The following is a 26,566-nucleotide window of genomic DNA, read 5'->3' on the forward strand; positions in this document are numbered from 1 at the left end:
CAACACTGACTCCTTCCTTCTCCTCCCTCATCCTCTGGAGACCCCCTTCCATCTCTCTAAATTTGCTGGCTTTAGGATCCCCACCCATATAGAAGAACACTGATGATATCTGTCTTTTTGTGACTAGCATATCTCACTTAGCGCAATGTCCTCCGAGTTTTTATATGCTGTAGTATGTGCCTGGGTTTTCCTAACCTTTAAAGCCCTTTCAAAGGAAGAATACTGCTTTTGGGTATGCACAACCCACTGAGTTACCCAGCCACCCAATGCAGACACTTGGCACACCCACCTCGAGGCTGTTGTGAATGGTGTTGCTGTGTGTGTTTACTTGGGGTATGCCGGGATCCTCTCCTGGTCCCACTCCTGACTCTCTTGGCTAAGCACTCAAGCACCGTTCTGTTTTTAGTGTTCTTAGGAAGCAGATGCTGTTTCCCATAGCGCATGAGGGCTTTCTGGATTTCAAAGAACAGAAACCCTTCATACATACACTGTTTTGAAGTGCATAAAGAGAATGGAGAGAGCATGGATGCTTTCACAAGGCACACAAAGGCAGCTGTTCACAATAGCAAGCACCCAAGCAGGCCATTTCCTGAAGGATGAGAGTGTCCCCAGACTGACTATAAGAACATTGTCATAGGTGCCTAGTGCTGTGATAAACACCGTGACCAAAAGCAACCTGGGGAGGAGAGGGTTTATTTCAGCTTACACCTCTGGGGTCACAATCCACCACTGAGGGAAACCAGGACAGGAACTCAAAGCAGGAACCTGGAGGCAGGAACTGAAGAAGAGACTATTGACAAATGCTGCTTACTGGTTTGCTCCTCCTGACTTGCTCAGTTTGCTTTCTTATGGAGCCAGTGACACCTGCCCAGAGATAGTAGCACCCACAATGGTGGGCCCTTCCGCATCCATCACAGACTTACCTATGTGGCGGTCTTGTGAAGGCATTTCCTCAATTAAGAGTCCCTCTTCTCAGATGACTCTAGCTGTGTCAGGTTGACAAAACAAAACAAAACAAAACAAAAAAACCGAACAAAAAATAACCAGGACAAATATATCAAAAGATGGACCTGTGGGTCATCGAAGTGAGTCAGTGTGTATAATCCTGACTGCCTGATCCATCCCCAAGACCCACATGGTGGAAGGACAGCTCTCAGAAGTTGTCCTCAAACCTCCACATGTGTGCGGTGGCATGCACATACCCACACCCAGAAACACAAAATAAATAATGTAACAAAAGATGGTCTTGACCTAGAAATAAAAGTTTATGGCTGTGAAAATGCACGCATGACTTGTCTTAATATTATGGAGAAAATGCATTAGTAAGTCAATAGCTGGACATCATAGCACATACCTGAGACGCCAGCACCTGAAAGGTGGATGCAGGACAGTCAGAAGTTCAAAGCTATCCTTTACTACATAGTCATCCTTAGCTACATAGCCAGCCTGGGCTACATGAGATCCTGTCTCAAAAAACAAACAAACAAACAAAAACAACTACTAAGCTTCTAAATCTGTTCCTGGTTGGCCTGTTTTTAAAGCATACTCAGCATTATTTGATGAAGATTCGTTTTCCTTAAAAACAGGTGACTGGGGTAGACTGGAGTACCACTCACAGTTTTCAGAGTTCTAAAAATACTGAAGTGGGTGTGTTTTGTTTCTTATCGATAGAGTGTTTCATGGCTGTACAAAAAGAAAATCAAGAGGTTAACTGGAAGAACTTGGTGTAGTTGGTGGCATGGTGGCAGGAGGCACGCACCAGCGCTGTGTTCTTGGATTTCTTTAAGAAAATACAGGATGGGGACAGTGAAGAGTTGGCTCAGTGGTTAAGAGTCCCCATTGCTCTTGCAGAGGACCGGGGTTCAGTCCAGGTGTGCACATGGTGCACATAATGTACATGGAGGCAAAACACACATACACTTGAAGTAAAATAAACCTTAAGGAAAGAAAAGGGAAAATATGGGGTATGGGGTGGAGAAGTGGCTCAGCAGTTGACAGCACATACTTCTGCAGATGACCGAGTTCAGTTCCCACTGCCCAAATCAGGCAGCTCACAACTGCCTGTGGCTCCAATTTCAGGGGAATCCGAAACCTCTGGCCCCAGCAGAGTCCCACACAAAAGTCATGTGCACATACTCACATACGGACCACACAAATGCACACAAATAAAAATAGTAAAAATAAATCTTTTATAAAAAGAAAATATAGAGAAGGAGCCAGTGACATGGATCACTGGGTAAAGGTGCTTGCTGCACAAGCCTGTCCACCTGAGTTGGATTCCCAAAACCCACACCAAGGTGAATAGAGAGAACTGACTCCATAAAGCTGCCCTCTGACCTCTGTATGCATGCTGTGGTAACACTCCCCCATCCCTGCATCACACACACACACACACACACACACACACACACACACACACACACACACACACTAAAAATTTTAAACAGAAAAAGGAAATTATTTCTATGGGATGATTTGAAAACTACAAAAACATTAAACACCTGGATACTTATTGTATTAGTCAGGGTTCTCTCGATGAACACAACTGATAGAATGAACGTATATGACTGAGGCCCAGCTAAGTCACCAACAGCTGTGTCCCAACAGGAAGACTCCAATAGCTATTTAGTCCACAGCGCTGGATGTCTCTGCTGGTCTTTAGTATACGCTGGAAGTCTGAAGAAGTAGGCGCTAACACCAGTGAAGGAACGCCTCAGCATCAGATAGAAGAACTTGCCAGTGAGAGTGAGGGCAAGCAGGCAAAAAAGCAAAGGCTTCCTTCTTCCACGTCCTTTATATAGGCTGCTGTGAGAAGATGTGCCCTGGATTTAGAGTGTGCCTTCTGACTTCAAAAGATCTGGATTTAGAGTGGGTCTTCTCTCTCAAATAATCGAACCAAGAAAATTCTTCATGGGTGTGCCTAGTTGCTTGGGTATTTAGTTAATCCCAGATGTATTCAAGCTGATAACACTGTGGAAACAAGAAATATGATAAGACATTCTATGGGTCATTCCAGAATGACACATGACATGAACCTGATATTGTATAAAGTAGTAGATGTGCACATAAACAATGCCAATGTGCAGAAGACCAGGGAGCAGACTCAGTCAACTGCCATCGGGGCAATGGTACCTCTGTGGGGCGTGGTGGGAGAGGGACTTGACTTCTCACATACTTTTCTATTATTTACCACACTTAGTGGAATGAACTCATATGTTGTCTTGTAACCTTTTTTTTAACAATATAAAGAAGTTACCTATGGCCTGGGTAGGAGCATCACTCCCAGCAGTGGGAGTGTGGGCCCAAGGTGACCATGGACTGTTACAGATTGAGAAGGACAGAGAGAAACAGTGGGGGATGGGGATGAAGAGATGGGTGGCGTGTTGACATCACTCTCTAGTCCCTCTCACCTGGCCAAAGAGAGGCAAGGTCTCTTGGACAGTGTCTCAGATACTTTTCAATAGCTGTGACAAAGAACCATGGCCAAGGCAACTTCTAAAAATAAAGTGTTTAACGTGTGGCTCACAGTTCCAGAGGGCTAGAATCCATGACCATCATGGTGAGGAGCATGGCAGCAGGCAGGCAGGCATGGTGCTGGAGCAGTAGCTGAGAGCTCATGTACCTACACACAAATGTGAGGCAGGGAGAGCTAACCGGGGATGGTATGAGCCTTTGAAACCCCAAAGCCCACCCTGCTGGAGGATGATGCCCCTCCTCCAACAAGGCCACACCTCCTAATCCTTCCCGAACAGTTCCACCACCTGGCGAGCAACAATTCAGATATACAAGCCTATGGGGGCCATTCTTATTTAGAACTACCATGGGCAGAGAAGGTGGTATCTGGGTGTTGCAGCGGGAGCTACATGAGGGAAGGGAGAAATAGTATTGTAAGAAGAGGCACAGCGCCAAGAGAGACACTATCAGTCCACGTCACACACCAGAAGGGGGGCACGATTAAAGGCAGCGAAAGTATCCCCAGGTGCCAGCCAGGATGACTCTGACAGCGGCCCTGGGGTTATGGGGTAGCAGTCAAGATAGCGAGGGGTCAAGGAATGAGTTAGAAGGGGGAGAAAGTGCAAAACGGTCTTCCCAGAAGCAAAGCTGTGGGAAAAAAGAGCTAAGGTGACCCCTGGGAGGCTGAGGTGACCCCTGGGAGGTGAGTGAGGAGCCCTGTGAGGTTGCAGTATGAGGAGGCCAAAGCCAGAGAGCAAAGCTGGATCAAAGAGAGCTGTCTCCACCCAAGGAGACCAGGGCAACTCCATAGCCATCCCAGGCTGGGTGGGCTGGGTGGGGCAGGCTGGCTGCCCTGAGGAGAGCAGCTGGGCTGGGCCAAGGAGTCAGGGGAAGTCTAGGGAGAGGGCGGAAGGGTCACTGGAAGCCTAGAGCGGAGCACTAACTACAAGGGTGTGTCAATTCCTTTCTTCTCCAGTCCTTGTTGTGAGTAGGATGAGACGTGAGAGGCGGCCTGGCAATCTGGGGCTAAATTTAGCAGGGAATGAGCAGGTTGGACAGCGGGAAGAAGAAAGGACTGGTCATGCTCAGGGAGAGCTACCAAATGGACACTTGCAGGACTTGGGGTGGAGGAGGAGAGTCTGGGGGACTGCTGGGCAGGAAGAACGGGTTAAAGACAAGGCCGCAGAGCTCCTGAGTGGGGATGAAGGCGATGGTGAGAAACGGACTGCTAAAATTTAAGAGATGATTTTAAAAATGGGAGCAAGAGTCTGACCCCATTCAAGTTAATGTCAACTGACTGTAACCCAAGACCCTCAACTACGCGGTTTCACTTTTTTTCCACTTAGAGGGAATCAAAAGAAAGGTGACCCATAGTTCTCTTGGTGCCTCTAAAGGTATCAGTGACCTGGGCTTTCGTCTGTTTTCCTGCCTTCCCATCCTGGCAAAGGGCTGGGAGTCTCGAGGTCACCTCAAGACTTGCTTTGGCTGCTGTGTGGCAGCTGTTACATGTGTATGCCGAGCAGCTACATACTTTCAAAGCAAAATAGCATAGCTCCTGGCTGAATCAGCCTTCCAGGAAGCCTTGCCCAACACACTCACTTTCATCTTTTCACCTAATCTAGGCACCGAACCAGAACTGAAGAAGACCGGAAAAAAAAATCTGCAGCTTTTCCTTTAAGACAGTGTCTTACTATACAATACAGGGCATCCTCAAACTCTTTATCGTCCTGCCTCAGCCTCCCAAGCACTGCAATTACAGGCATGCAATACCATACCACGCTGAAAAGCCAATTCTCACTCAAGGTAGCAATGGTCCAGGCTAACATCAAGGTCTTATTTCTGTCCTCCTTGCTGTGACCAAATACTCTGGCCGGTGCAACTTAAGGGAAAAAGAGATTATTTCTGCTCAGGATTTCAAGGGATTTTTTTTAGTCCATCATGGCGGGGAACGCATGGCTGCAGGTGGCTCTCTGCCCGTGATGGAATCATGTATCGGCAGCGCGTTACTTAGCACAGACCACGAAGCTGACTGGTACACTGTAACCCTCAAGGCCTTACCCACAGTGATCTTAAGTCGTCGGCCAGCTAGGCCCCGCCTCTCCGGGTTCCATAAAATTCCCAAACGGAGTCAGCATCTAAAGCAAGTGCTCAAACACATGAGCCTATGCGGACATTTCACAGAGGTCTGCCACTGAGGAAGACACATGTGGTAGGCAATTCGTGGATACCTTAAGAGCAAGCCCTTGCACGGAAGGCTCACAGTAAAGCCGACTCTGCTCTCTCTAAGGTAAGTTTGTGTTCCAGGTGTAGTGATTGCCCAGCTAGAGGCCCTTCTGGTGAGCTCGGGAGGAAGTCCTGGTGGAGACCTCAGCGCAGTCATCGCCAGGTGTCCCCTGTTACTTGTCCAGTCTGTTTTGAAGCTGACATGAACTCTAGCTAGACAGTGCTAAATGGTCTGATCAGGGCAGAGGCCACAGGGGAACACCGTGTCCTTCTGAGCATCCAGTTGGGCTTGGACCCCACTGTCCACCAAGGCAGAAGAGTCCGTCCCTCCACCCACCACCTCCCTCTGGATCCCATGCATCGCTAAGGTAGAATTCATTGAGGAGGAGAATTCATCTAACCCAAGTTCCGAGGGCTGAGCACGTGCTGCCTCCCTCCCTCTTCTGCTGACACACAAGGTCCTAATAGCAAGTCCCACCTCTCAAACACCTGCAGGCCTGGTCCCATGGGCATCCTAGAGAACATCGGAGCAGCAGGAACACCTGGCCAGTGCTTTATACAATTCACAAACGAAGATCCTCAAATAAAACCGACTGAACATGATTCAAAAGTACATTTGAAACTGGACCACCATCCTCCACTTACGGCCACCAATAATGACCACTCCTTGGTTCAGTTTACCTATCACACTCTGAGAAAAAAAATTCTTTTTTCACTTTATCTGCAATTTTTTCATTGACACACAATAAATGCAAACTATGGGATACAGTGTGACATTTCAATACCTGTATGCACTGTAGAATTAATGACCAGATCAGGGCATTCAGCAACTCCATCTCCTCAGACACGCATCATTCCCTTGTGCTAAGAACATTTAGAATCTTCTCTACTGGCTATGTTTTAGAAATATTTGTGTTTTTTGTTTGTTGTTTTGCTTGTTTGTTTTGAGACAGGGTTTCATTATGTAGCCCTGGCAGACCTGGTATCAATGTGTAAAAAGACCAGGCTGGCCTTTGGCCTTGAACTCACAGAGACCTGCCTGTCTTTGCCTCCTGAGTACTGAGATTAAAGGCAAGTACCATCAGGCCTGGCCTTTTTGGGTTTTTTTTTATATTTATTATTTTTTTTAATTAATGAGTATGTGTGTGAGCCTATATGAGTGACCAGGTATCCTGGCCCTGGAGCTCTATGAGTTGTGAGTTGTGGGTGCTGGGAACTGAGCCCCAGTCCTCTGCAAAAGCAATAAGCATTTTTTAAACATGGAGCCATCTCTCAAGCCCCATGCAGTCTTATTTTTATATTTTTATAGGTGTGCTTGAGTGTATATGTATAGTACCACATATGTGCAGGTACCCACAGAAGCCAGAAGAGAGTGTCATATGCCCTGAGGCTGGAGCTATAGGTAGTTGTAGGCCACTGATATGAACGCTAGGAATCCAACCCACGCCCCCGTGCTCTGAACTAAGTATTCTATCAATTGTTGTCATACCATAGCTGTCTAACTACTTCATTACAGGACATTAAAAGTTATTCCTCCTGTCCTACCACATCCCCTGTTTCCATTAATTAGATAGAATTATATAAATGAATGAAGTTGAATGCTTGAAACTTTACCAGTTAAATGAATGAAGAAAAAAAAAATCTCCCCTTTAGGGCGTGTTATTCCAAAGTTCCCTGAAGCTTCAGAAACACCCTTGAGAGATTTGTAACTGAGTTTAAAGGCTGAGGTGAATTTGTGGTCCTCAGACTGAGAGAGACGCTTGTAAGTCCATTGCAAAGTTGAGGCTTTTAAACACACCTGGGGGCCAGGGACAGGGTCGCATGTCTATAATCCCAATATCAGGAGAAGCAAGAGAACTGCTGAGAGTTTCAGGTCAGCCTGAGCTACAGAGTAAGTTCCTAGCTAGCCTGGGCTACTGAGAAAAATCCTGACTTACAAAAAAAATTGAAAAGAAAAATCTATGTGTATACCTTTTCAATCTCCCACTGAACGGGGAGCCGGTCTGGTGGCTGCAGCCAGGCTGACTCTGCTTAAGGTTTGTCTGGCTCCGTGGAGCTGCTGTCCCCAGCAGGTTCAGTCATGCTCAATCCTAGGCCCTCTTAACTATTCTCACTGTAAAAATAGAGCTAAAACAAATTAGGAGATGTGCAGGAACACATCTAGGCAAAGACGACGCTATGCGATGAGTGAGGGGCTTCTGCAGAGACTGGCAGAGCCATTCCATGCCCTAATGTTCCTGTTGTCCCCAGCGGTACCTGAGCCGCAGCCAGGCTCTGCAGGGCCACCTGGCATGCTATACATGTTGCAATTCCCCACCCAGACTGAACACCTGAGCGAGCTGGCAAAACAGCCTGGGAACCGCTGTGTGCTGTCTGCCCTGCAGAGAGTGTCTGTGGCAATCAGTACACCGCTGTTTGTTTTCAGTAGGAATGCCAGTAGAGTTGGAAGGGCCCAGTCAGAGCAGTCCAAATTCATTTAGACTCCAAAGGACAATTCTCCTTTGAGTTATAGATTCACAAGGCCGCCCTCCCTTTGAAGGCGGTTGCTGTTTTTGATTTTTCCGTTGTCTTGGCTTCTGTTGGGAGCATAACCCTGAAGACTGTTGAGCATCTGAACATGGTGTCCATTCAAAGCTCATCTTTCCTTCTGTGTTTAGACCCAGATGACCTTGAACTATTGGTTTAAATATTAAGGCAACTCCAAGTAGTTAAAAGCGAGGTTTATTTTGTGGGGTAGCTCACAAGTGAAAGGATAGGTTATAGGGTCTGGGAAAGGTGTAGCGCAGTCCAGCAGTGTTCTCTGGAGAACTCTGCTTGGTCTACGTCCAGCGTCCAGGATCCAGGAACCAAGAGAGCTCCCCCATCCGCATCTCAGGTTCTTCAGGGGTCCTCTCTCGGCTCCGCCTTGTAGGCGTGACAGTTACTGAAGCCTCAAAGGGGATGGTATTTCCAGGTCGAAGTTGGAATGGCTACCCACTACGTGGAACTCAATAATCCTGCCTCAGCCTCTGGATAGCTGAAATTTCAGACATGTACCCATCACCAGCATAAAGTTTCCATGAGAAACATTATCTTGAAAATTTACAAAGTCAAAAAATATACATATCAGAAAGGAATGTCTTTTTTTTTTTTTTTTTTTTTTTTTTTTAGACAAGGTCTCATGTGGTCCAAGTTGGTGTCTTACTCATTATAGAGTTGGAGATGACACGGGATGGCTGCCTCCACCTCTGGAGTCCTGGGATCATAGACATGCATCAGCATGCTAGGTTTATGCAGTGCTGGGGATCAAACCCAGGGCCTCACATGTATGCTAGGCAAGCACTATAGCAAATGAGCTACATCCCCATCCCCGAGGACTGAGCCCATCAACAGCTAAGTGGAATTGCACAACATCCTGAGGAGGCATCTTTAGGAATTTTTATATGCAGTGGGAATGGTAGTTTTATTTCATCAAGTAATACATAAACAAAACAAATAGGTGAGTACCTTCCTTGGAAGCCTCTGACATGGCGGCTGACTGTGCACACTCGGTTAGTATCTGACTGAAATAACGCCTTTGGTACTATGACTTGGGGCAAGTTATTAACCTCTGTAATCCTCAGTTTGTCTGTCTGTAAAATGGGAATAATAATAGTCATACTTCAGGGAATTGTTGTCTGGATTAACTAAGGTAGTGATTAGCAAGGGTTTCATCTACACACAGTAAACGTTCAAAAACTGGCAGCTACCTTTATTTTGTCATTTCCCACTATAAAGTAACAACTAATGACAATGCAGAGGCTCATGGGTGTTTTCCATGCACTGCTACATACTAATATTCTCTCTTTAGACATTCAGAGATAACTAAACTAGACTCGCTACTACACCTCCACTGTTGACTGTGGGTGTCTACTTGCTGTGTTCTGGAAGAGTCTCAGTATACTTAATAGGCCAGCAAATGCAGTATCTCACTTGAAGGCAGAGAATCACGGAGCTTATGGAGTAAAGAAATAGAAGAAACATTGACTTTGGGCATCTGTCTGTGTTTGCTGTTAAGTCAACAGACATGTTGGGCTTTGGGAACAATACCATGAGCTGAACTTTCTCTTACAGAAATACTAAATCACAAACTGGTTTTCCAGAGACCAAGTCTGTCTTTTAGATTCTGGAACAACTGTGTTTGGATCATATTTTTAGAAGAGAAGGTCCACTAACAAAAACGGCTTAAGCGTTCCTCAGGGCAGATCATTGCACTCACAGGAAAAGTGGCCCCACACCTAGCCAGGTGTGTGTGCATGCATGCCCTCCCTCCTGTTCTGAAATGAGGAGGAGGAAGAGGGGCAGAGCAGGTGGAATTACAACCAGCTCTGAATGTTTCATGAAAATGTTTAAATCGCTTTCTCCCTCCTCCTCCTCCTCCCAGCCTCCTGCCATCTCATTTTTATTAGAGTCACCAGCTTCCAGATAAAGCCTTCCTTTGAGCGGGAGCTGGCCCTGCTGCTCACAAGAGAAGCACATGAGCATCCCTATCCTGTTTTCTTGAACCCTTTGTGACCTTCTGCAGTGAACAAAGCAAAAGAGTCCAGTGGATTTTTTAAAGTGATTTCATATCTGGTTTTTTTTTTCATTTTTAGCCCCACAACACAAAAAGGGAGAAAAAGGAACACACCACATTTCCACGCAGTAAAGTGCAGAGGTTGGCAGCTTCCACTTCGGCGTGTGCACTGAAAGGCTGAGTCTCAAACGCATAGGTGTGCTGGCTGTCTCTCTAACGGCTGTCTGAGGGTCCTGTGTTACAGGACACCTTGGCTGAAGCCCACCAGGCCCGAGACAACTTCCACAAGGGCCAGAGAGCATTCAGATCCCACCTAGAGTGCTGAAGACACAAGCTCAGAGCAAGCCTGGCAGGCAGAGGACCAGACCCCTCCTTTACCTTCCTTCCACTCCTCACTGGGTAGCCATTTACCTGTCACAACACTGGGGTAAGATGGAGGATGGAGAAGGAGGTAAGTAAAACGCAGAGGCTGCCCTTGGAGTCACAGGCACTTGCACTGACTGGAAACCAACCAGCTTTCTTCAGAGCAGCCCCAGGAGCCTTGAGGGGGGCGGGGGTGGGACAGCGTGAGGCCGCAGCACTCTGTGCACTCTGGTCTCCCCGCCTTGCAAATGCCGGCTCCTGTTTTTGCTGAGCACAGCACATTCCAGATAGAACTGTGAGCACGGCCCCCTGCATTGCCAATAGAGTCTGGGACACCGTGGGGTGAAGATGCCTGCAGGGAGGGAACTGGGGGCAAAGTGTCATCCTGTCCCCAGAAAGCCCACTGTTTAGTGGGAAGCACTAAGATGTGTCACCCATCAGCACAAACATGTAGTTCTGGAGAGCAGAAAGAAATCAGCGCTTGTGCCTGCCAGACCCAGAAATTCAAACGGGACACATCCCTAACACCAGACTCAATGAAAGAAGTTCATTTTGATGTAAGTCCTCCTTCAAGAAAATAAACATAGACAGAAAAAATAATGGAGAAGGGTCAGGGGTTCAACTCAGTGGTAGGGTATCAGGCTCTGGATTTGACTCCCAGCCCTACCACAATCTCCAGAAGAGAAGAGGCAAGGAGAGGAGGGGAGGGGAGGAGGGGAGGAGAGGAGAAGAGAAAGAAGAGGAAAGGAAGGAGGAAGAGGAGGAGGAAGAAGAAGAGATCGTTTTCATTATACTGTTGACACTTACCACCTCCAGAGGATGGCCACACATCGAAGAGTATATGGGCGGTACAAATGGACTTGATGGGTTAAAAGAAAAAAGGAAAAAAAAAAAAAAAAGAGGACACAGGTTGGCTTGATAGAAAGAGGAGTTGGATCTGAGAAAAGATTGGGGTGAATATGATCAAAATACATTGTACACAAAGAACTAATTAAAAATTGAAAAGAAAAAATCCTTTAAAAATGTTTTAAATAGAACTTAGTAGTGATCAAAAATCATCCTGGTTCTCTTGGGGCTGGAGGGCTGGCTCAGCAGTTAAGAGCACTGACTGCTCTTCCAGAGGACCTGGGTCCAATTCCCAGCACTCACGTAGCAGCTCAGAGCTGACACCCTCACCCAGACATGCATGCAAAACACCAATGCACATAAAATAAGAATTAAAAACCAAAAAATAAAAAAAACATCCTGGTTCTCACAAAGGATCTCAGGAAAGCTGGGCTTTGCTGGTGGCTTTGCTTTGTTCTGTTTGTGAAGTATGTCTCGGAATTGCTTGGAGAAGTAGTTTGGGCTTGTTTGCTGTTTTTTTAGAATAATGAGTGAGCAGTTGGCAACAGAGAATGTCAGAGGGACTCAGGCACAGCAGTCGAGTTCTCAGGCAGCCTTCAGGGGCTCTCCAGACCTGATCCATAAGAAGAGCTTTTAGGTGGGACAAGAGAAAGAAACAGAAAGAGAAAGAAAAGAAAAAACAGAACAATAAAGAAAGCCATTGCGTTTCTGCATGCGCCCAACCGGTAAGGGAGACTTCCTTGCGTGGCCTACATCGGCTGACTGGTCTTTTGTCATTCAGGTTAAACACAAGACAGAAGTGGGCATTGTTCTGATGCTGGCCCGATAACATCCCAAGAAAACTGGTGTGAGGGAGAGAAAAGCAGATCATGGGCCACGCTGTCATTTGAGTTTCAAAAGCACGATTTTTCTGTTAAAGAAACATCTTCAGTTTCCCAGGCTGGGCACACAGTTCCTAAGAGCAGACTAAAATTTTCCACTGGCCTCACTTGTGAGCAGAAACTCTATTTGGTGGCCAGGGGGCTGCCAATCTCAGCTGTCCCAGGATACTAGCCACGGCCCACTTCACAGCCACCAGCCTCACTCCCCCCTCCCAATTACTTTCTGTCTCTCCCTTGCCTAGTGAAATAATTTTGCAGACTAACATTCCTAGGCTACTGCAGTCTAGGCTTATGAAAACAAAACTTCATACCTATAAAACTCGTGTGTGTGTGTGTGTGTGTGTGTGTGTGTGTGTGTGTGTGTGTGTGTGTTTGTGTTTAGTCCTCTAAGTAACCCTGTAAAGTGGCTAGTGTCACCCCACTCATCTTCTTACCAATGAAGCCAGTTCTCAGGGGAGTCACTTGCCTGAGGCCACCCAGGGAGCAGGTGGAACACAGCCAGGCGCAGCTGGGCTCTGACCTGGCTCTGTTGCATCCCAAGGCCTGGCCAGCCCTACAGCTGGTGAATCAGCCACTATTCCTTAGGGTTGCCAGCACCTTCCTGGCCTCCCGTGACCCTCTCTACCTGGAATTACACTTCCCGCTTCCCTGGCCCATCCTCTGCCTCCTCCTGGAAGCTGTTCCGAACAGTCACCTCCACTGATCTGTGTGTGCCCGGGCTTTGGTGAGCTGCAAAGCAGAATGTGAAGTCTTTTATTTGGATATGGAGTCTTAGCTCTTCCAGTCATCAGAAGGTGACATTTGACTCCCAAATTCCTCTTCTTGGGTGCCCAATGGAAGGCCTGCTTCTACAAGATCAAGGCAGGAGAGAAAGGGGGTGGTTAAGGGGACATGGAGGAAGAAGGGAGTCAGTCCCTCGCCTGAAATCTGGTTCTCCACTTCTGACAGAGAGTCAAGAACTTAGGCACAAATGACAGAATGCAAGGAGCTGTAAAGATTGCTTGGGTCATATGGCAGTTCTGTTTTTAGTTTCTGAAGAACCTCTGCCCCAGTTTTCACAGCAGCTAGACTAACATTCCCACCAGCGATGTATGAGTCCCCTTTTCCCACATGCTCACCAACATTTGTTAGGTGTTTTCTCAAAGCCTGCCGTTCAGACAGACCACTCCTAGGTATTTATCCAAAGAACTCTATGTCAGCATAGCACAGAGACTCTTGCACATCAGTGTTGACTGAGGCATTGCCCACAAGAGCTAGGCTATGGAACCTGCCTACATGTCCTAACACAGAGGAAGAGGGGAAGAAACGTGGTCCATATATGTGTGGGATGTTAGTCTGCCAAAAGGAGTGAAGTTCTCTTATTTGTAGGAAAATGGAGATCGTCACATTAAGTGAATTGAGTCAGTTTCAGACAAATAGTGCAAGCTTCCTTTTATCTGTAGACCCTAGATATTGTATGTTGCATTAAATCACGTGTGTCATGCCATGAAGGGAGAGGAAAATTGTCTAGAGCAAAGGTACTAATGAGAAGGGGGGGGGACAAACAGGAGGGTAGGAGGGTGTGCAGGAACGTGGTCAAAGAATATTATATGCTTACCGTGAAAGCGTCTTTTTGAAACCCAGTACTATGTACAAGGAACACACTAAGAAAAAGAATGGTAAGACGGCATAAGCATGACGCTCTTCACCGAGAGAACTCTCAAGCCAGGGTGTCACAAGGACTAATGAATGATGTTCAAAACCAAAACATGTGTCCTTTTAAGAGGACCCTTGCTGGGGCTGGGGAGATGGCTCAGTGGTTAAGAGCACTGACTGTTCTCCCAGAGGACCAGGGTTCAATTCCCAGCTCTCACAGGGCAGCTCACAACTGTCTGTGACTCCAGTTTCGGGGGACCCAACACCTTCACACAGACATGCATTCAGACAAAACACCAATGCACATATTTTTTTAAAATGTCAATTCTTTAAAAAAAAAAAAAAAAGCATACCCTTGTCAGCGTATCTCTGTAGTCCCTAAGACTGAACAAGCTGTTTTATACCACCACCTATAATTTCATTCACAAAAAAAAAGCTATTAAGATCAGGGAAATAAGCAAGCCAGCTAATTTTTTAAAGTTAATTTTTAAATTTTGCCTAGTCTTTGAATTTGGTTGTAAATTATACCCTCTAAAAGCAACATGGCTTCAAAAATCAAATAGGTCATTATTGCTAAGATAAACAAAGGCACCTCCCTCTCCCTCAATATGTGTGTGTGTGTATATGTGTGTGTGCACACGTGTGTGTGTGTGTGTGTGTGTGTGTGTGTGTGTGTGTGCCCATGCTTACATGAAAGCATATGCTACTGATCTACAGATGTGGTTTTGAGATTGACGGGACCCTTCTCAGCCCAGCTGTTCTTGACCCAGGCACTTAGGGCAGTGGAAGCTCACCTTGAAATGGGGCTCTCAAGTTCATGATCTCCAACCAAAGAGGCACAGATGTATGTGGGAGTAAGCAGAGAAGAAGCAAACTTTCCTGAGGGAAAGTGAGAAATTCCTGAGCCGGAGAGGTTCCCAAGACAGGAAAAAGACAACAAACTGGTTTTGTCTAGGCTTGTTGTTTCATGTTGTTTGTCTTGAGAGAGACTTCCAGCAGGACCTGGACAAAGACTGAGGTCATTTCTGCTGACATTGGCTTATTCTCTAGGCTATCGTGGGCCAAGCCAATGCAGGGCCTGCATGCTGTATGCATGCCTCCCTGGTCCAGTCAGGGAGATGATTACACTTGGTTCACACGCTGCCCACCCAGTTAGGGCTTGCTGAAAGCCCTCTTTGTCCATCTCTCACTAAGGCTTTGTCAGCTGCTGACCTTGACTGTCTGCTAGCTGTTAGCCCACCCATCATTGACTCTACAGGTGTCCAGCTGGCCAATTAATTAGAACCCCCGACATCATCTTATGGTTCCATTGACCCTAGAGACCTAATAATGGATTTGAAAGACATGCTTCCAACATCTTAAAATGTGGGGGACAGAAGAGGGTGTTTGGAGGTGTGTGAAAATGTTCACAAAGTACAGTATATAAATGTATGAAACTGTCCTAATAAATCCAGTATTTTATACAATTAATATAACATGAAATACTTAAAATATCAGTGACTAGTGCTATTTGCATAATGAAGAAAAATAACTTGGGGAATTTAGGAGAAAGAGAAGGTTTATGTTCTCAGTGGATGAGGGCAGTCAAACCCTTGGCTCACCCTTCTCATTGGCCTTGAAAAGAATTGTATTGTTTACTTTTCCATTGCTGTGACAAAGCACCATGGCCAAGGCAACTCGGAGAACCAAGAGTTTATTTGGGCTCATGGTTCCAGAGGGACAAGCGTCCCTGATGACAGTGACTGAAGCTAGATGTTGAGAGTTTACATATTGAGCCATAAGCAGGAAGCAGAGAGATCCATCTGGAAATGGAATGCATCCTTAAACTCTCAAAGCCCGCCTCTGATGACACACTTCCTCCAGGAAGCCACACCTCCTAAACCTAAGCAGCACCTTCAACTAGGGACCACATGGCCAAACACCTAAGCCTCTGGGGACATTCTCATGCAAACCACCACGTGGACATTGGCTCTGGGAAAGTTAGAAAGCTCCCTGCGTTGAATTCTCATCATTGTAAAATTGAGATGAGCCAATCCCTCACAGTTGCTAGGAAGATTATTAACACAGGAGGATCACTTTCCATACTCACTTAGAACTCAACGAGGCCTCAGAAACTGTCCTCTACCCCAAAGCATGCCATTACCTGGCAGGTCACTTTGTGAGGATTCTATAAACATTTTCCAAGTGCCAGTGAGATCCCAGCTTAAATGAAACCCAGATTCCAACTGGATGTGGTTACAGGACTGAGGGGAGCACGCTACAGAAGGATGAATTCTTGACCCCAAGAGATGTCAAAAAGAGAACACACTCCGGAGAGAACAATGCCTTTCATTCCTCACATCCCCTCATCCCCTGGTAGCATGGTCACTGCATGCAATTGTCTAAAATTAGATTGTTCCTGGTTATGGCTTCTGATACCTGTCAATTTTGTCACTCTTACCAGAAAACTGTGAAACTACAAGATTTGTGTGCAGAATAAAAACTCCCTGGGCTGAGACGACTTTCACTGAAGACCTTATCCCCAAGTTTCAGATGGTGAATATTCATAGAAGGAACCAGATATGTCCCCATAGGGTGAGGGAATGAGTCTATTAAAAAGTTCTCCACAGTGAGTGACACATGGCCAGATGGCTTCTCAATAGCTTCTGTGCTTTGGAACATGCACAGGATATGTTGGGGCTCAAAGAACATGTTTTCAAATAACAACCCTTATGAAAGCGAGAGGCACAATCAGCCACATAAAAGAGAAGAATTATCAATCCAGGCATGCTAGGGTGTGCCCATAATTCCAGTATTGGGAAATGGAGGCAGGATGGTCAGAGGTTCAAGGTCTTCTCCCCAGAGAGAGTAAACTCTCCGCCCTGGCCTACATGAGAAGCTGTCTCAAGAAAAAACAAACAAATAAAAACGAGAAAGAAAGAATGACTTAAAAAAAAAAAAGAGGGAGCTTGGAACTGGAGATATGGCTCCACAGTTGAGAGCACTTGCTGCTCTTCCAGAGGTCCTGAGTTCGGTTCCTAGCACCCATGTCAAGCTGCTCACAACCATCTGTAACTCAGGCTTCAGGAGACCTGATGTCTCTGGCCTCTGAGGTCACCTGCACTTACATGCACATATTTACATGCAGATTCACACACTTACACATAATTAAAAAAATAATAATAAATCAACCTCTAAAAAAGAAGGAAATTGATGAGTCCCTCACCACGGTCATCCTGTGGAAGCATCAGAAATGGATGTTGTTATAAACGTATCACATGTAAGGAAAAGATGCTTCCAGAAGATGACAGAAGACCATTTAAAAGAACCAAGCACCTGGGATCAGGAGAGAAATGAAAGAAATACTGCTGGGGCCTGTTTAGGAAGAAAAGACTTTAAAGATAAATGGTTTTCCATTTCAAAGCTTTCATCTCGCCCAGCATTTTTCTGAAGAAGAGTTTGAAAAGAAAGCAAAGTCATTGCAAACCAATCCATCAGTGACACAGCTCTCTGGCACGGAGCTAGAAGTGACCTGTGAACTCCTTCAGCCGGACCTTCTGCCCCAGGTCACCAGACTCCCCAGCAACACAAAGGTACCCCAGCAAATCTCCAGGCACATCACTGTTATAAGGGCGACATGAAGAATTCTCACACACACTCGAACACGCTCATGCCACAGAGCTTTCTGAGAGCCACGAGCTCGAACCTTCTTAAGGGCAAAGGAGACAGAGAACGCATGGCTGATAGCTGGTAGTTCAGAAGCAGCAGCCCCAAAGAGAAAGAAAAGGCCTGGCTGAGCCAGCCGATTGAGCCTGATTTTTCCGTCTTATTTTTGTACTCACATTCAGCCAATCAGAGCCCAGCTGGCTCCCATGCACCCCCTACCTACAAATGCCGATAGGCTACAGCTTTCCAGACTGAACTGCTGCAGGATCCTCTGGAAGATGAAAAGAAGAAAGACTTCAGAGTCCGGCCGCAGAAGACAGCTGGAAGCCTGAAGACTTCAGGATCCAGTCCCAGTCTGTCCCCTCCCCAGAGAAGGAAGACTCGCCTTCAAGACTTTCTAGGGACAGACTCCTCATAAGCTATCTGTTCCTAAGTCTTCTGCCCTGGGCAAGGAGCTCACTCAAGCCGGCCTCCAGGACTGGACCAGCAGGCGCAGGCAGGACTCTTTCCTGCTTCAGTCTCCAAGACCCTGCGTTTTGACTGCCTGCAGAGGAGAATTCATTCCTTCAGCTTCTTCTAGCTTCAGATACCTGTTGTTCCAGGGACCTGAAACTCCAGGCCTTAAGACCCATTGCTCCTGCTATACCTCTCAGTGACCCACAGACTTGCTCTGCAAGGGACTATTTTTGCTTGGCTCCCCGGAGTCCCCTAAGACCTTTTACATTGTAATTCCTGGAGCTGCCATGGCTCTAGGTTCATGACCCTCAGTCAGCACCCTGCTGCTACCAACAGTTCAGACTTGTCCTATTTAAATCAGCGTGGCAATCTGTCTGATGCTATTATATCCCACTCGGGGTTGTTAATCCCTAACTGACAATAAAGCACCTCCCACTTGTACTCTGCTGCTTCCCACTTCACTCTTGGTGGAGATTGGAACAAGAAGCTGGGTGGATGCAGGCAATGGTCACCGACAGCTTCTATAAGACAAAGGCAAAACATTGTCCTCTGAAGTATGCTTCTATGTGGTGGGTGAGGGACAATTAATTACTCTGTAGATCATATTGGGCAACTGTTAAATGGGTTAGGCTCTGTAAACAGGTCTTGTCACATACTCTGAAAAAAAAATAGATAACTGTTAGACGTGCAAAGGCAAGGAAAGGTGGAGTAACATCTCCGTTGCTTGAATGGAAGCCAACTTGGGGCTTGCCTGGGTCACGAGTGGGCAGCAAAAGTGCTTCTGTCATAGCTCCAGGCCCTTACCATGGGATCTAGCTGCCATGTGAGAAACTTGGTCTAAACTAAAAGGTGAGATGCCATGAGGGAAGGACCCTGACAGAAAAGAGACCATCCCAAACATTCCATCATTCCAGCTTCTAACTGAACACATCTGCACAGAAGACTCCATGGGAGAACAACAGAACAAGCCGGCTGAACCCAGCCAACCTACAGTCATGAGAAACAGCAAGCCTTCAGGTTTTCCAAGTCACCAAGGACTGGAATGATGTATTATACAGCAAAAGATCACAAATAGCCACATAACATGTGGATTCACTAAACAGTGACTGAAAGAAAGTTCTAGAACAAATTTCTCTTTGTCAAAACTGCACCTTCTACAAGAGATGCCCTGGAGAAGCCAGTTATCACTCAATTACAAGGACTCCTTTGGGGTTGTATGGTGTTGTATAACTCCCCCATGCCTGGGAATTGTGAGCAAACATCTGTTCACCCCAGATAAACAAGTATAAACTTGTGAATCAATGACTTCGTTGAGATTACCTACAGAAGCAAGAGTGACTCAAAGATAGTTACGTCACCAAAAAACCTACATGTCATAGGTTAAAACTCACAAAAGACACATCCATGGAGCTCCCTACCCAACTTGAAAGCAGCTCCACTGAAGACAATCTCCTCTCCATAGCAATTGTTTGCTGTTCACAACCTTGGGTGTAGGCCTTATGAATCTTTGAACTTTTTGAGTCTCCTCAGCCTTGCAAGTTTCCTTAACTTTCCGAGTCCTTAACTTCTCAAGTCTTACCTATAAGCATTGCAGCTCGAATGGAAAGGGATCCTGGAAGTAGGGAGCCAAGGAATACCATAAAATCATCTTAAGCATAGCAGCTCACAGCTCTGCTCCAGAGAAAGGTTTCCCCAATGCTAGTTAAACAACTCTGCTCTGGCAGAGGAAGGTTTTCCTAAAGAAGCTGTTACAGCTCTGCTCTAGGGAAAGTGTTATAGTTCAACTGTAACACTACAGGGTCAGCTCTGCTACTGTTTGGATAACTGTCCCCCAAAGGCCCCTGTCTTAAATGCTTGGTCCCCAGCTCATGGCACTGTTGGGAGGTGATGGAACATTTAAGAGGGCTTCCAGTCACCAGGGCATGCACTTGAAGACATTGAAATCCCAGCTCCTCCTCTTCCTCCTCTCTTTCCTCCCTATCTTTCTCTCTCCTCCCCCTCTCCCTCCCCTCACCTCCTTTTTTCCTTTTACTTTTCTGATCGTGAAGAAAATAATTAGTCACAGGCTATGGCCATGATGTGCTGCCTTGCCAATGTCACAAAGGCAATGAGGCCAAACAGGCATAGACCCAAACCCTCCAAAATAGCCAGGTATGGTGGTGCATGCCTTTAAGCCCAGCACTTGGAAGGCAGAGGCAGGTGGGTCATTGTGAGTTACAGGCAACCCAAGGATACATAGCGAGGCCCTGCCTACCAAAAACAAACAAACTCCTCCAGATCAGTGAGCTGAAATAAACCTCTTCTCTTGACAAGCTGATTTGCTCAGGCGTTTGTTATAGCAACAGAAGCTGATGAACATGAGCTCCTTAGTTCTGCTACCCTGTGACTTCTAATGTACCTGCTCCACTTAGCCATCCACTTCCTTCTGTTTTCCATCCATCTCAGGTTCCTGCACACCATCATCCTACTGATGAGATGTTAGGAAAATTACACGGAACTATGGAATGCTGGGATATTGCTGAAACTCCACTTACTCAGACAAAGCTGGTCTGCTGTCTAGTACCAAGGATAACTTCTATCGAGGGACAAAGACTGGGTGCCAGTGAGGGATGCCTCAAAGAGCCTGAGGTCAAGGTAAGCTACTTTCTGACTGGACATTGTACAATGATAGGAAACGTGAAGTGTGTCAGATTTGCACGACAACAAATTACTATTTCGAGTGTAAAAGTAATTCTCAGGAAGTACAGCCTTTTATTGCTGTGGATGATTGATTGATAAATAAAACACTGATTGGCCAGTAGCCAGGCAGGAAGTATAGGCAGGATTAGCAGAGAGGAGAATTGGGAGAGCAAGAAGGCAGAGTGGGAGGAGATGCCAGCCTGCTGTCCGGGGAGCAGCATGTAAAGGCAGCAGGTAAAGCCACGGAACACGTGGTGACATATAGATTAACAGAAGTGGGTTAATTTAAGATAGAAGAACAAGATAACAAGAAGCCTGCCACGGCCATACAGTTTGTAAGCAATATAAGTCTCTGTGTGTTTATTCAGTTGGGTCTGAGCAGCTGCAGGACTGGTGGGTGAGAGAGATTTGTCCTGACTGTGGGCCAGGCAGGACTGGAGAAAACTTCAGCTAAATTTTATGATTATAATACTTATCCTCAAAGGTTTTCCTCCTCTACCTACCTGTCCCTAGGTCTATACAGAATCACAGGTAAGAGAGAGAAATGTTGATAATTACAAGCATTTTATACTTAGCACCAGAGAAAACAATTGTTCAGACAGAATTAAATCATGTGATGAGTTGAACCTGACTGTACATTTTAGAAATATCAGGAAGTCCAAAAAGCACTGTCCTTGGGAGGGATCAAGATGGTTCTTATATGGAATACTGAGTTAGTCCTTGAAAGAGTGAGTTATTACAAGAGAAATCGCTGTCCTGGAACTCACTCTGTGGACCAGGCTGACCTTGAACTTTTATATATTTCTTTAAAAAATAAATAAAGACCTAGAAATTTAGACTAGGAAGATCAAGTTTCTTCCATGGAGTACATCAAGAACCACCCTCAAAGGCAGGCATGGTGACATATACTTATAATCTCAGGACATGAGAGCTAGAGACCAGAGGACCAGGAGTTCAAGACTAGTCAGTACATAGTGAGTTCAAGGCTAGCACAGGCTACATGAAATCCTGTCTCAACAACCACACCACACCCAAAAAATATCCACCCTACCTGCCAATGCTACCTACCCAACCTTGACTAGAAGTTAAACACAGTGGATACTGGCATCACGACCTCATCTTTCTTTTTTAATATTTCTTTTTATTTATTTGTATGTATGTGTGTATATCTATATCTATATATCTATATATGTGTGTGTGTGTGTGTGTGAATGTGTTTGTATGTGTATGTGCTTATATGTATACACATGTGTGCCCATGGAGGTCAGAAGAGAACATCAGATTTCCTACAGTTGGAGTTACAAAGTATTGTGAACCATCATGTGGGTGCTGGGAACCCAACCCAGGACCTCGAAAGAACAACAAGTGCTCTTAACCACTGAACCATCTCTTCAGACCCCCTGCCTCCCCCACACTGCTTCATCTGAAGCCACAGATCCCTGGAGAATTTGACTGATGTGGACACTTCATCTGGAAAGGTGGACTTGAGCACATGGACACAAACTCTTGTGCATGGTTCCGTGAAGCCTGTGAGATACAGTCCATCCTTGTACTTTGGCAGACCACAGATTCCAGATCAAGAATGCCTTACATGAATCTGATCTCAGGCAATAAGGGTTCAGGTCCTACTTACTATCTGTGAACCTTGAGTGCATGACTGGACCTGTGAGCTTCAGTAACCTCAATTGGGAGATAGGAATGGCAGCTCTTATATTTCAAAGATTGTTGTAAAGCTTAAAATCGATTTGGGAGGGGCTGGAGAGAGGTCTCATGGTTAAGAGTGCTTCCTATTCACTCTTCCAGAGGGTCAGGGTTCAGTTCTCAGCACCCATGTCAGGTGACTTGAAACCACTTTTAACTCCAGTTCCAGGGGATCTGACTCCCTCTTCTGGCCTCCTTGGGCACCTGCACTCACATACACATACCTACACAGACTTACACATTTACAAGTAATTTAATATAAAATAAAATATATTTTTAAAAGAATCAAATGAATAAAATGCTCTTTATTTCCTTACAAGCAAATGAAAATCTGATGGCTGAAAACATGGCCTGAAAATCTTCAGTTCATTAACTGCAGCCAGCAGGCTAGAGGCTGTTTCCAATAGATACAGTAACCATGGGTGACAGCATCCATAGCAAACCACAGGGAAGTAAACATAATGGAGTTGACCCTCCAGTTCTACCAGTGTGGATGGAAAAAATCTGAAAAACAAATTGTGTCTGTATGAAGATGTAAAGTCTTTTTTCCTGTCATGATTTCCTAAAAAGTTCACCATAACAACTTATGGTGATATTTTATTTGTATTAAAATGTTATTTGTATGTTAATAAATAAAGTTGCCCGGGGGTCAGAGCTATTAGCAAGCCATAGGAAAGCAGGGCAGTGGTAGCGTATGCTTGTAATTCCAGCACTTAGTAGGCAGAGCTGGGTAAGTCTCTGTGTGTTCAGGGATACAGCCATTATTGGATACACATGCCTTTAATCTTAATACCAATCATGGAAAACCTGGAGGCCTATACAGACAGGCTGTGAGGAGGCGGTCATGTGGTTGGGTTTACAACCAATGAGAAGGCAGGACAGGAACTCTATATAAAGACTTTAACACAGGGGTAGCTCTGGTTCGGAGAGGTAGGACCACTGCAGGAGGAAGGGTAAGGTTTTGGCTCTTGGCTCTGACCTCTTGGCTTTCTTCTTTGCATTGGTTCTGTGTTTATTGTTTGATGGGAAGGTTGGATACATCTACATTTGGCGCCCAACGTGACAAGAATTCATTAAAAACCGATTGGCTTGGCTTGGCGGCAGGTCCGGTTTCCAGCCTGGGCGGCCCGGCTGCCTAGCTTGGGCCCAGGCCTGACTGACCCGCAGCTGGAACTGCTACAAACAACTCAGACCTGCCCTGCTGAACAGGGCAGGGCCCCTGCCTGTAAAGCCAAGGCTTGACTCGGCTCAAGCGGCTACACTTTCTCTCTCTCTCTCTCTCTCTCTCTCTCTCTCTCTCTCTCTCTCTCTCGCTGGATTCACACCTCGAACACCAGGTGGCTGTGAAATTCCCTGGGATTCTACTGTTCTACCCAGACTTGGTAAGTCAATTAACATATCTATTTAAAAGAGAATTTTTTTCTACATTAAAAAAAAAAAATGGGCTTTATGTGTACATTGGAAGAAAATTGGGCTTTGTTTGAAATTTTAGGCACTCTGACAATGGAACAACTATATGAAAAGATTAATATTGATCGAATTATTCAGTTTATTACTTTTCTTATCCTCATTTTACTATTTAAAAAGATCGTCAACTTAAGTGCCAGGATAACAGTCTTAGAAAAACTTGTTAAACCGGTAAAAATGAATTATAGAGAAATTCAAATTCAGACAGAAGAAATAAATAGTGAAGTTGTTTCAAAATTGGATCGTAAGGTTACAGAAAGAAAGCCAGTTTTCACACAATCACCCTTAATTTATCCAGTAGCCGTACAGCAGCTACCTGATGAAGAGAATGAACAAAATACTTGGGTTCCAGTTGAAATGTTAGACTTACGAAGATTTAAGGAGGCAATAGCATCTTATGGCATGCACTCCCCATATGTAAAGCAAATGTTAAACACCTGGTCAACTTGTAATAGGATTATACCAAAGGACTGGCGGGAATTGGCACAGGCTGTTCTTGAACCCGGACAAAATCTCCAGTGGAAAATGTGGTTCAGTAATGAGGCTAAAAATATAGAAAGACAATGGAGGGATAGTGGAATACAAGTCTGCCAGGATCAGCTTATTGGCGAAGGCCAATATGCTTCAGTACAAACACAATGTTCATATGATGTCCAAACCCTACTTCTATGTAAAACGGCAGCTTTGAATGCATGGGACAGAGTTGAAGAACCAGGAAAAAAAACTGAGTCATTTACAAAGGTTATACAGGGCCCCAAAGAATCTTTCACAGACTTCTTACAAAGATTGACTTCAGCAGTACAAAAAATGGTCCCGAATTCAGAGGCTAGTCAGATAATAATTGAATCTTTGGCCTTTGAGAATGCAAATGCAGCGTGCAAAAGAATAATTAGGCCGTTAAAGGCAAGATCTGCACCTTTGGAAGATTGGATTAGAGATACAGTTAATGTAGAGGCTTATGACCATGATGATATGTGGGTAGGAAAAGCAATTTCAAAAGGTTTGAGCAATGTTAGATGTTTTGGATGTGGAAAGCAAGGACATTTGAAAAGGGATTGTAAACAGGTCATTCCTAGAAATAATGTTTATTCAAGGAACACTGGCAACAGAATGCCCCTTCCTTCTGGAGTATGCAGAAGGTGTGGTAAGGGAAAACACTGGACTAACGAATGTAGATCAACAAGGGACAGACAGGGTAACCCTCTGCCTCGACCTTCGGGAAACTCCCAGAGGGGCCTCAGGCAGGCCCCCACAGTAAATCCAGTTCAAACCTTTCCTGCAGTTGTAGAGGAAACCCCTACTCAAAGCAACTAAATAACCAAATGTCTATTGGAATAAATCATGTTAGTCGAGATGATGAAACAGAGAAAATAGGAAATACAGGAAAAAACATAAAGAAAATTTTTTGGCAAACTTCTATTAATGAACAAAGACCAAAACTAACAATAAAAATAAATGGTGTTTTGTTGTCTGGTCTGGTAGACACAGGTGCTGACATTACCATAATTGCACCAGAATTTTGGCATCCAACTTGGCCTCTTCAGGAGGTAAACATTCAACTCTTAGGAATTGGGACATTATCTAGAGTGAAACAAAGTGTAAGATGGCTTGAATGTATAGGTCCAGAAGGACAGAAAGGAAAATTAAAACCATATATGGCTAACATAGCTATGAACCTGTGGGGTCGAGACTTGTTACAACAGTGGAATACTCAGATTAATATCCCTCCAATCTCAGAAACAAATCATAAATTAGTACATGTTTCTGAGAGAAATATTAAAAGATATTATTCTAATGAGTGCTCACCAGCCATCCATGTCATACAAGAACAGGGCCCAACAACTGATAATCTTCCAAAAACATTAACAGCTCTACCTTTAAAATGGTCAACAGACAAGCCTGTATGGGTTCAGCAATGGCCTTTAACAACAGAGAAACTCCAGGCTTTACAAGAGCTGGTGGAAGAACAGTTAAATGCTCATCATATTGAAGAATCAACCAGCCCTTGGAATTCTCCTGTATTTGTTATAAAAAAAAAAATCTGGTAAATGGAGAATGGTAACAGACCTTAGAGCAATTAACAAAGTAATTCAGCCAATGGGCTCTTTACAATCTGGAATTCCTTTACCTACTCTGTTACCAAAAGGCTGGCCTCTCATAGTTATTGATTTAAAAGACTGTTTCTTTTCAATACCCTTACAAGAAAAAGACAGAGAAAGATTTGCTTTCACAGTGCCTACTTATAATAATTCTCAACCGGTTAAAAGATTTCAATGGAGGGTTCTCCCACAGGGAATGTTGAATAGCCCAACTTTGTGCCAATATTTTGTAAAACAGCCATTAGAAGTGATACGTAAAAAATTTCCTAAATCTATAATTTATCATTATATGGATGACATTTTATTAGCTGATTCAAATGCAGATACTTTAGAAAGAATGTTTGAAAAAGTAAAGAAAATTTTGCCTTGCTGGGGATTACAAATTGCTTTAGAAAAGGTACAAAGAGGAGATTCTATTAATTATTTAGGATATAAAATAGAACTTCAAAAAATTAGACCTCAAAAAGTGCAAATTAGGAGAGATCGACTACAGACTCTTAATGACTTTCAAAGATTATTTGGAGACATTTCTCATCTAAGAACTATTGTTGGGGTAAAAAATGATGAACTGAATAATTTGTTTA

The 26,566-nt window shown here is 44.9% G+C and overlaps 1 long non-coding RNA gene across 1 annotated transcript; it reads right to left on the minus strand.

Moving 5' to 3' along the window:
• Positions 1 to 2,493: 2,493 nt before the first annotated feature.
• Positions 2,494 to 12,448, minus strand: LOC128107341 (uncharacterized). The gene is made up of 2 exons (XR_008217048.1): positions 11,381 to 12,448; positions 2,494 to 2,970 (listed from the first exon to the last, which is right to left on the minus strand). It is a non-coding gene; the product is annotated as an uncharacterized LOC128107341 (long non-coding RNA).
• Positions 12,449 to 26,566: the final 14,118 nt, after the last annotated feature.

The sequence above is a fragment of the Peromyscus californicus genome, unplaced genomic scaffold (genome assembly GCF_007827085.1).
Source record: "Peromyscus californicus insignis strain IS unplaced genomic scaffold, ASM782708v3 Scaffold_12__1_contigs__length_115047231, whole genome shotgun sequence".
NCBI classification, from domain to species: domain Eukaryota; kingdom Metazoa; phylum Chordata; class Mammalia; order Rodentia; family Cricetidae; genus Peromyscus; species Peromyscus californicus.